General features: G+C 42.5%; 1 long non-coding RNA gene across 1 annotated transcript; it reads right to left on the bottom strand.

Annotated features, from left to right (window-relative positions):
• Window positions 1–372: 372 nt before the first annotated feature.
• Window positions 373–11,311, bottom strand: LOC113971060. Its single transcript, XR_003535426.1, has 5 exons — window positions 11,146–11,311; window positions 10,275–10,456; window positions 8,868–9,038; window positions 895–966; window positions 373–734 (listed from the first exon to the last, which is right to left on the bottom strand). It is a non-coding gene; the product is annotated as an uncharacterized LOC113971060 (long non-coding RNA).
• Between the last annotated feature and the right edge of the window lie 304 nt (window positions 11,312–11,615).

The raw sequence follows: 11,615 nt of genomic DNA on the forward strand, positions 1-11,615 counted from the left end.
TACAGTGCCTTTCTAGATAAGGACCCATTCTGTGAGGTGCTCAGTACAGCAGTTTAATCCAGGGAAGTATTTTTTTTAATGGAGGCTGCTCACACATGTTTAAAATTAAAGAGTCTCAGGACAAATTGCCTTATGCCCTACAGATGGACACTTGCTGCCTGTGAAATCCAAAATACAGATGTCTGCTCCACTTTATGTATATCTGCAACTTAATAGGGAAATCTATATCTTCATACAGGAAAACTAGAGGTGAACTTAGAAGGAAAACAGGTTGTCTTGAGCCCAGTTATTTTTTGAGCTTGGGGACACTCCTATCCCAAGTGCACAGGTACAGCTGCAGATCCCCATTACTGGGTGGTGGACATGCCTGGTGGACATCCAGAAGGAGTGAAAATAAGCTACATGGACTACATGAGAGATGAATTGCTGCATCAACCACTTTTCTTCAATTTTTTAAGTTCAAAGTGACTCTTTGTGGTCCAGGACACTCTGTGAGAAAATGTCTTCAGAAGTTCACAGGGTTTGCATCCTGCTCCTTGGAATTTTACCATTTGGTCCATGAAGACAGGCCCAGGGCCAGGGATGTGCTCCTGCCCCAGTGGTGTCCTGCACAGTGACCTGTGTAGGGACTGGGCAAAGCTCCTGTGCCTTGGTCTGCTCCAGAAGCTGCTCCATCACTCAGCAGCTCCGTTAGTCCCTCCAGATTCTTATGTCTAAATATCCACTTACTCAGCCTACAATGAGGATGATTTCTGTTAGACAACAAAAATTTTAGAAGCAAACAGACCAAGCTGACGAATGCACAGGGGATGTGCTTCAGTCTCATTAGAGCTCCATGTCTTTGACGGTCTATGTGGTTCATCATCTGCATTAAATAACTTGCACAAGACTTACCTGTCCAAGTAGAGACTGTACTTTGTTCATAGTTGTACATTTTGTAGCCTTTAAGCAAGACCAGAGTGCTCTCTTAAAAAAGAAGATAAATTATTTTTATCATTATCATTATTATTATCATTATCACTGCTATTGCTAGCACTACCTTATGCTTAGAAATGGTCCTCTGTTTTCCTTTACTTCAGTAAAGCAAGAGCAATTATGTAGCTTCATCCATTTCTCTAAAGGGCTGTGTGAAAAAAATGTTGCTTTCAAGAAAAAAAAATGATAATTTTTTACAAATACATAAAATAAAATACTCAAGGCATTTTTGAGAGGCATTTTCACATATTGCTGAAATTACACGCAATGTGTGAAAATTTGCATAACAAATGTGACAAGATGGTTACTTAAGGGACTGAAACAGAAGGAATAAAATATATATTAGATACCTCAGCTCTCATTAATTATTATTCTGAATGAGAAATAATGCCAGGAGCAAGAGGGGTGCCAGAAGAAGCAATGGGGAAATATATTATCATGTATCTAAAAACCTTTAAAAGGTGTAATAATAATTAGGAAATTATTACACTACTGATCTTTTTTAGTAGCAGAGCAACCACCTGTTCACACTTTTATTAATTGGTTGCTCTCCTCTTCCTTAAAGATGGTCTGTGAAGATTGTTAAAGGAAAAGCAACCTGAGAAGAAAGGAGGAGAAAGAATTCATATTATGCAAGCAAAAAAAAGTCCCTATAAAATTCATAACTTTAATTAAGAGTCACATGTGGAAAGACAGTTTTACTTTAAGACTGGTTTATAGCAAAACATAATTTGGCTTAGTGATGGAAGAGAGTGATGGAAGAGAGTGAATGTTATTAATGCTGATTTTCTTAATTTGCTCCAAATGTCCTGCCTCTCCCAGATTTCTTCCCAGTGCTCCCTAAGGTGTCAGTGGTGCAGACATGGAGCTAAGGCAGCTCTGTGCCCAGTGCTGGGGCCAGGCGAGGTGGTGGCCACAGGAGCCCCGGGCTGATCCAGCCGTGGCCTGGGGTGACCCACAGAGGCACATGGTCTCAGGCAGCATCCCCCGGGTGAAGCTGTTGCTAAGCTGGAAAACTGCAGCCTTCCTATTTTGGGGGATAATGCCACTTAATGTATGTTTGTTGTCAGACATCCATCTCCTGGATCACACTGCCACGTGCTGCTCAGGCCCCCACTGCTCCCCTCATTCCTGCTTGCCCACAGATGGAGATGAAAGCCTGGAGGTGTCCTGTGGCTGCATCGATCCCTTCCCTGCCACTGCTGTGGGAAGGGGCACAGCACAGCAGAGTCACCATGGGTGATTGTGCCCACCGTGCTCCATAACTATGGCAGGCAATTTTGCAAGCACTTCTCATTATTCCCTCCTTTAGACTTTGAAACATTTACACTTTATCTCTCCTAAAACACAGAAATCCTTTTTTTCTATCAACCTCTTTCCTTTAAATCTCCTGTGGAAGCAGCACGGAATTTCCTATTTGCTCCTGGCTGCAGCCAAATCTCGTCTTAGGTTTCCCAAAAGCTTTTGTCTTGGCCTTCCCCAGAATCACCATCTCCCATAGACAGCAGCTTTGCTTAAAAGCAAAAGCACGTGTCCGTTTTCCCTCTTACTCTCCCTTATGTTTCTTGTTTTCTATTCCCTCGCTCGAACCTCTTCTCTCTCAGCTCCTGTGTTTGGAGGTTGTATCCTCACTGTTTGCCCTAGGGCATCTCGTTGGAAGGTGGTCCTCTGCCTGTGTGCTCCATCCAGGAGCTGCTGAACTCAAAACCGAGTCCAGACAGCCACAATATAGGCACATCTACCATTTCCATCCCATTCGCCCAGTCCACCCTAACATGGGAGTGTTTAAAGTAAGCTCGGTATGGTCAGAAATAGGTGAGAGCAAAACATCTGCTATGCCATGGCACTCCTAACTTCCCAAATACCTGTTACCTCATCATCCCGGAAATAACTCCATTCCCTGACATCCCTTTGGAGCCCAACAGCTGGGGCAGGCAAGCTGGAGGGGGAGGGAGGTGGAGAGGGAGGCAAAACACTTTACCAGGGGTCCTCTGCTGGTAAAAGACAGACAGTGCCAGTTCACTGTGCCATTCCCTACTCCAGCTGTGAGTGGACCCCTGTGTTCTCTGTGGGCTCTGTGTGCCCTCACCCTGGCACCTACACCAGGACGAGCACCAGCAGTGGCTCCTGAGCAGGGCAGGGACCCCACGGCTCTGTGTCAGGGGGCTGGAAATGTGGTTTCACTGCACCCACCTCCCACGCTGAACGTGAGTGCAGCAGATAGCAAAAGCTAAATCCATTTAAAACAATTTTAAGAGGGAAAATAAGGCCCTTTCTGGGGATATTATTTCTAAGTCATGTTTTACTCTGCCATTAATATACTTTTGGAATGCATGAGAGCTCCCTGCACCCAAGGCAGGTAATAAAGGTCTATTAAAAGACACCATCTCTGTTTCCTAATGTTCTATCGAAGGTTCATTGATGAAAATAGCCATCTGGCTGCTCTCATCAGCTTTAAGGAATTCCATAAAAGAATGAAATATGATTTCCTCATAATTGCTTTTCTGTAAGATTTATGAGAATGTGAGTAACGAATAAACTGGGCACTTGCTGAACAAGACTCAGATTTAAGATGTGCTGATGCAAACGAGGAAGTGTCCAACTAGAAGATGCATTTCTTGGGAGAAATTTGAAAGTGTTTGCAAAAGCCACGAGTTACCACAAACACCTGGCTACATTCACTGCTGGTATAAACACATACAGCTCCAGGGAGGCCAAAGGCACTCCTTTAGTGTGCTCTAGCAGTAAATTTAGGTCTTGGACACCAGTTATGTGAACAGCTCACAGCTGAGAAGAGGACCTTGACAGCATCTGGAAGATGTCCTGGGTATAGCTATGCAGCTGATTAAGCAGCAGCATGTTCTTTTGCCACCTGCATCTGATGATGTCGTATGTGCGAAGCACGTCACAGGCTTGGGGGATAAAAAGCAGGCCCTTAATGCCTGGCAGCACTGCTCATACTCCTGCCAACAGTAAAAGTGGGAATGGACTGTGTGATTAGTGCTGTGGGATAATTAAATCCCATTTGCCAGCTATTCATCTGTCAGAGTGCAATGGTCATCGCTGTGCCTTTTCACTATTATGTCAATTATATGGTCCTATGACCTTTTGACTTCAGCATCATCTAAAGCATAGGATTGACACTTTATCTATTTCCAACTCTGATATTGGTTTTTGGTGTTGCTTAACTTTTTTGTCATCTTTTCAATCTCCAGAACAGGAATAATCAGAGAGTCATCTAGGTTGGAAAAGACCTTTAATGATTCCTTGCCCAATTTCATTGCCCTTTAGGAGGCAATCACATACTACAGATGTAAGTGCCACTTAAATACTTGTAAACATGCCTGTCTCTCTGTAGAAAAGGCAGTCATTACACTCTCATTCAATGCAAGCAAACTATTTAGTCCTGTGCAGTGAGGGTCTAAAATTGCTAATGGATGCCCATTTCTGAGGGTGCTCCACCTCTATGAGTGTTTGACATGCCCACCTATGTGTCCCCAGCAAGCTCAGGGGTAGCCCAGTCCCACACAGAAGTTGAGATGAGGTGGTGGGCATGAGCTGGTCAGTGCTAGAAGATGTGAATGATGGGAGGGTAGATGCTTTTCTGAGTTTTTAATCTAAAAATTTTTGAATCTGCCAAAGTTTGAGTCTTTACAAATACACGTCTCTCAAGCACCCTCTCCCAAGCACTTTCTCTCAACATTTTCTCTCTTTACAAACACATGCATTTTAAGACTTGCAGCATGCATATATTTGAGTACTATCTGTACCCAGAAAAGCTAGTAACCAGCATCAAAAATGTTGCTGCATCTCTTTACTAAATTTTACTAAATATTTGAAATTCATCACAGTTGTAAGTGAGAGCAGAGTATAAAAGGGCAAGAGCCAGCCATTCTGGTAAGAGTCAGTGTTACAGCCACGCTTTTTAACATCCCAGTTATTCATTCTGCTACTTCTTTTTTTATTTTTTTTCAGCTAATTACATCAATAAGACTTTATGAAAACTGTTGCCAAATGTTTAAAATTAGAGCAGTTCAGTTGTTATTTCAGTCCCAGGTTACTGAGGCAAATTGTACATGCTCACCTCGTGCATTCATTTGTGAATGTTGGGCATATCAGTGATTAATTAATATTAATGGCAAAAATCACTTCAAACTTGCTTTATGCTAGAAATCACACACAATCTTGACTCTAATCACTCGGCACATAAAGCAACTTTAATTGATAACCCAGGTTTAATATCCATCAGGAATGGATTCTGTAGGAGGAACAGAGCAATGTTCCCTGTAATCATCCTAGAGGAGATAGAAAGCTTGTTCTACCAACATCAAAGAAGATTAGGCAGCAGAAGCCTCATAGTAAAGTAGCAATTATGGAGGGCTTTTTTAATTCTGTGCACCTGCTTCATCAAAATAATAGGCATCTTTTAGCAAAATAACCTGAAACCCAGTTCACTGACTTTCAATTATCTGATGCTGGGAAATGCATCTGGAGAGACATGAAAAAAGGTGATAGACACACAGAGAAATAAAGAGAAGGAGGAAATTAGAATGAGGAAAAATATGAGGGCCTAAGTAAGTGGGTGTTATAAATATCCCGTGCCTCGGGCTGAATATAGAACAGGAATACTTTTGCTGAGTTATGACTGTGGCATCAGGCACATCTGACCAAATCAGTCCCTGGTGGAGCACCTGTGACTACAGCAAACAGCTCACCCTAGGGACAGATTTGGCTGATTGCTTTTAAGGGGAATTTTAGATATCAAAACTTAATGCAAGCTAAGGAAGCGCATGGTAACTTCCCACAAACACTTCAGGCTGTATAACTCAAAGCAAAAATGACTATCCTCAAATTGCCCCTTATCAGGTAGTCTTGCTATGCAAAGCTAGGAATGACCACATAAGTTCTTTTCAAAAGATGAATCTAAAGTTAGACTAGAGCCTATATTCCCTGGAGGTGAGAAGGGGAAAAAAGCCCATACACAGTCTTGGTTTTCTTAAGGAACTGCATCCCCATTTTTGGAAAAGCAAAAGGGCAGACCCTCAGAATGAGATTTAAGAAGCCTGCCTGGGGTTTGGTACCCTTCCTTATTAAGCTCTAAGAGCATTGCTTGTTTTTCAATACATCCCAGTTTTTCCTGAAAACACTTTTTTGGAGATTGGTGGGTAATTCACTTCAACATCTCATGATCTGCCGCTCTGGTGCCTCCAAAGGCAGAGCATAGCAGAGTTCTAAACAGAGAAAAGCTGCGTTACCAACCCCATTACCAGGAGGAGTTCTTGCCAGGCTTGGGTCAAAAACAAAGACAGCACTTCTGCATCTTTTTTTCCAGCTTTACATCCCTGTTAAATTTACTGTGCCCCCTTACACACCTCAGTCTCCCCCATTACATACAATCACCCACACCTCATTCTGGCTCAGAAATGATCCCCACATGGATGCAGGTCAGGAGAGCTGCTCTCCATTTTATCTCCTGAACTCATGTTTCCCTGCACACATCCAGCAGATACTGCTCTGTATGCTGGAGGCTAAAGCACAGGAGATCATGATGCAACAACCATGACTGGCAGAGGCTGATCCTTCAGCAAGAATCACAGCCGCTTCCCACTTCATGTGAATGAAATACAAGTAATTCCATTGTAATTAAATAGGAATTTTTGTGTGAATTCCAAATGAACCTTTGTAACATTTTCATTAGTCCTCAATACACCTCTTATTTTATCTCATTAGAATTATTGGTAATAAATGGTAGTAACTGAATTGTAATTAAATAGGAATTAAAATTTGACTTCCTAATGAACTACAGCAAAGCAATCACTATTTCAATATACATTAATTGCTGTTCTGTTAGGAATACAGGCAACTTATTTTTATTGAATTGCTACAAATTATAATGAATATATGGCCTGAGCCTACAAAATGGTCTCACGTCAGTAAGTGTGCCTGGTAGATGTCAGACAGCTGTGCAGCAAGCAGATCTACCCAAGGAACTTGGGACTTGCGGCATGCTAATGCCAGTAGAGAATACAGTGGATTATGACATCCCCAGAATAAACTTTCATTTCAGAATCTCGCTATTAATTTACAAACAGAACAGACATGCCATTGGGGCTGCCACTGGGGAAGTGGACTAAAAGGTGTGAGAAACCAATAGCAATAATACCGGACTAGTGCATTTTTATGTTATTGACCGCTGTTTGATTATAATAAAAGTGCTTTGTAATATATCCTGGGGTGGTAAACTGCATATAGAAAACCCCCTTTTATTATTTATACATTCTGTCTCTGCATATAGAAATATATATAATATATGAATGAATAAAATTTCACTTCTATGACTGTTCTAGATTTAAAAGCCACAGATTGCTGTTTCCTTGTATTACTGTTGTGGATGTAGCAGGCGTTTGGTGTAAGAAGTGTAAGCTACAAGAGGCATGTCTGTAAAAGGGAGTGCTGACTATTTAACAGGGGCTGGTATCCACTTTCAGGGCAGACTTTCTGGTTTAGTGGGATGGGTGGGAGAGAGAACCCCAAGCTTTCTGTTGTCACTTTGAAAGCTGGCAGCATGCGTCCCACTGAGCAGCCTTCCCTCTCCAAAGTGATGGACTCTGGACTGAATTCTCCAGGCTTTAACAGAGTGTGAATTCCCCCATTAACTACTGAGGAGTTTTTTCATTCAGGCTCCTCATTTCTGGCCCATCATGCCATCTCATGCTGTTGATTTCTAGGGGACAGCACCAGCTGCCCATCACAGACATGGGACAGCCAGTTTCCTTGGCACAGCGTGGGCCGAACACACTGATGTGATTACAGGGTCTGTCTCAACATGGTTTTACATGCCCTGAAATATCCTCATGACTCCATTTTTTCACCATTGCTATCATTTTTGCTCTCCTCATCCTGCAAAGTGAGTGTCTGACTAACATTTACAATCCCTCTGGATTTCCAGACCCAGCAGGTGAAATTCAGAATCAGGCTCTGGGATAGGAACTGCGAGAGCCAGTCATGTGTGGGCTTGGGAGAGGGCAGCTCATTCCTTAGGCATTCTTGTTATACTGGAATTTAAATCACAGAGATTGAACAGGGAAAGTAAACTCACTTTTTCAATTTTGTTACCTAATCAAAACTCTGAAGCTTTCTAGTGCTGGAGAGTGTTCACATATCATCCACTTTCCATATCCAATGCTGACAAAACAATAAGGCAGGAATAACATAAGTCGTGAGAAAACTAGTCTGTCTCATAAATCTTCACAGGAAAGTGGCTGCTGTTTTATGTTATTGCAGTGTGTTGTTTCCAATGAAGTGATTACTGTTAGATGTATTTTTAAATTGCTTTTGGTATTTTTAAAAATACATGATTTTGAGAGTGATAGAAATGAGATTGAGTGGTGGTAGGCAGTGCCTACAATATGATTAACTTTTCCCCAGACCAGCTACTTTGGAAATTAAGGTTACCAACACAGCTGTTGTCAACTTTCCCCTGGCTGAAAAGGACTCATTGGAGTCTGTTTGATGTGTGCAATTATCCTACAGCCCACCTAAACCCTCCTCCTGCTTCAGACACTACGCGGGCTTGCATTCAGCTTCGAGTTGTTTGATTAATATTTGCTAGTGTTATTTTAAAGTGTGAATGTGCATGTTTATGCACTAAATCCCTGTAACACAGTCTCAAGTTACATCCTGTTGTGACTGACAAGTTGTGGTTTCTGTCCATGGAGGGGAGGAACCACTTTTTGTGTTAACAGCTTCAACCGAGGCACACACGCTTCCAAAAAGCCTGAGCTACGTTTTAGATAAAGTTCATTTGGAAGACATTCAAGGCAATAAATATCAAGTGAGAGGTTTTCTCAGGGCTTTACAAGTCATTAAAACTCCAGGTAGATTTTACCTACCAGAGGCTTCACTTGTGGCTTGCTGAGTTCACACGGTCCTTTTCCTGCATATCGTCATATCCCTTCCAGTGGCTAATGAAGCCTGTAACCATCCCAGGGCCCACCTGCAGGGTCCCTGTGTGCTCCACAGACCAGGCACTACAGGGTTAAGCTCACTCAGACAAGAGGAGACTCAATAAGAGGCAAAAGGAAAATGAATTAGAGGAAAATCAACAGGCAGCAAAGGAAAAACTAAATTACATTTCATGTACACACATGCACTCTTTTGGCTGGAGGGGCAGAAAATATAGCCAAAACCTGGCTGTTTTTATTCTAAACAGTGCATCAATCCATTGATTAATTTTACACTTTGTTCCTTATGAACCTGGGCTGGGGCCATGAATGCTGCTATGAAAAGAAGAATATAGCCAAAAAGGAACTCTTAAAAAGTTGGCAGCTGTTTCAAGGCAATGTGTCTGGCCAGCAGGAAGGAGATGGCTCCTCCAGGGAAGTGTATAAAGCTGTAAAACCATTTGTGAACTGGCCCAGTTCAGTTTATAAGGTGTGTGACTGACTTAAAGTCAAGTTTCTTGCACAAATTTGTGACTTGTAAATCGAATTACAAAAGCAGTCTTAAGTATCATTTTTCCAAAAGGGCATTACAAGATTGGTTAAGAATGACTGTATTTCCTCACTAATACCATTAACTTTAGAATTGTTTCCATCCATTACTGAGTAGAACAAGGGCAGTTTACCGTAAATTGCTCCATGCTGTGTGGTTCAACTGGTCAGCTTCATGGTATAAGAAGCATAAATAAAACGAAACCAAATAAAGGAATACAATAAAACACCATGGACCAACTTCAGTCTTGGTGTAATCAAATGCAAATGGCAATTAATGGAGTTACACTCATGCACACCAAGGCTGACACATCCCTTGGCCACAGAGCAGAGGGAGGCAAACGTCACCTCTCTGTGTTGCTTCCCAGGAACAGCTACGGTGAGCAGGTGCAAGCTGTGAGCTCATTCCAGTTACCTGCTATCTGCTGCCTAGGTGTTTTCTGAAAAGCTTAATTTAGCCAGGATTCCTCTTTTGTAAGTGTGTATTCCTTTCAGCAAGTTAGGAGGTTAAGGAATGATTTGGGAAATACCCTTAAAATCTCTCCAGGGTGAGCGAAGAGTGACTTTCAGTAGGTGGAGATCTGTGTAAGATCTCAAGAAAATCGGATGGAAGGAGGGGGGAATTCTGTCCATGATACATCTTACTTGTCATCCAGACCACGTTGCTTAGTGCAGGAGAGGGATATGAGTTTCCATTTACAGGAGGTTCAGAAATCCCAGGACACTGCTTGTCTTGTTTGTATGAAGCAAGGGATAGCACGAATCCCACTTACTGACAGAGAAACTCACCTTCTGTAGAAAACTAACACAAAACCAGGACACCACTGCCTTAAAATAGGGATCAGCAGAGGCCTAGGACACAGGGGTTTCACACAGGCAATCTGACCATTCCCTGGATGAACACACAGCACTCTATGGCCACACACCTTCTGGCATCTGTCTGGGAGTTTGGCTCAATGGTGAATGTGACTTGTGATCAAATTTGGCAACTGCAATGAGAAAACATGGTATGTAGGTGACTTTCTAAACCATTGCTCGTCTAAGCCACAAAGCTGCTGCTGCTTTGGTTGTTGGACTATTCAATTTTCACACCTTCTTAGTGCCTACAACCTCAACATAAACACTTCTGAGCAAACAGGAGATCCAAAATCTCTGCACAGCACCAATTCTTTCCCTTCTCACTGCATTTCGGTGTTGCTAATTGCTAATTAATCACAGACTTTACCCATCCTCCCTCTTGCCCAAGTTTTATGGTTGAAGTTTTGTTTGAACTATGCTTCTCCCAGCTGAGCAGTGCTTGAGGGTCAACAGAGCTGTGCCATGTACTGTGAAAAGTGATGCTTCTTTTAAGGAGCCTCGTTATTGAAACAACTTTTGAGCTAATGTTTGGAAATAACTTTGAAATGAGGACTTGCACAGATTTGTTTTCTTAGTGCAGCAATTAGCTCCTTGAGCGGTGACTGGCTGCAGTACCTTCTGCCACGTCTGACACATTAAATAAATTATTCACTCAGTTCATTAGTTGGAAATACACTTTGTAATACCTGCCGAGTTACAGGACACGCAGCAAAGCCACAGTTCACTTCAACTAGAAAAATGAAGTCAGGTTTTGCTGCTCCTGCATAAACAAAAAAAGGACGGGAGGAAAAAAAGGTAAATAAGATACTGTTTTTCCTACCAGTTGGCTCAGTCCGTTTGCTTCAGAACACTGCCCCTCTGCCTTGCTCCCTTTTTAATTATCAGGTTGTGATTCTGTCTTTCCCACCAAGTTGGACAACCTCAGCAAAATCTACCATTGCTTCTGGTGGAAAAACACAGCATTGGTTATTTTTAATGAAAGTACAATGTCACAGCCACAAGAAACAACTTCAGTGTTTTTCCTGCCAGACCAGCTCACTGTTGCAAGGAAGACTTGCAAGTGGTCTGTTTGTCAGACTTTCCCTGGGCAGGCAGCAGCCACCAGACACCTTTGTGGAAAGGTGGAAGCTGGGGCAAGGAAAAGTGTGGGTTGTCCTTCGTGCTTGCTGGATTCCAGTCAGTGCCTGAGGACAGACTCACAGCACTGACTGTGCCCATGGGAGATGGGATGAGCTGTGGAGGCAGCATCTGTTGATCCAACAGCATCTCACCCACCCACCTGTATGGAAA

The sequence above is a fragment of the Neopelma chrysocephalum genome, unplaced genomic scaffold (genome assembly GCF_003984885.1).
Source record: "Neopelma chrysocephalum unplaced genomic scaffold, ASM398488v2 Primary Assembly neopelma1_81, whole genome shotgun sequence".
Taxonomy (NCBI): domain Eukaryota; kingdom Metazoa; phylum Chordata; class Aves; order Passeriformes; family Pipridae; genus Neopelma; species Neopelma chrysocephalum.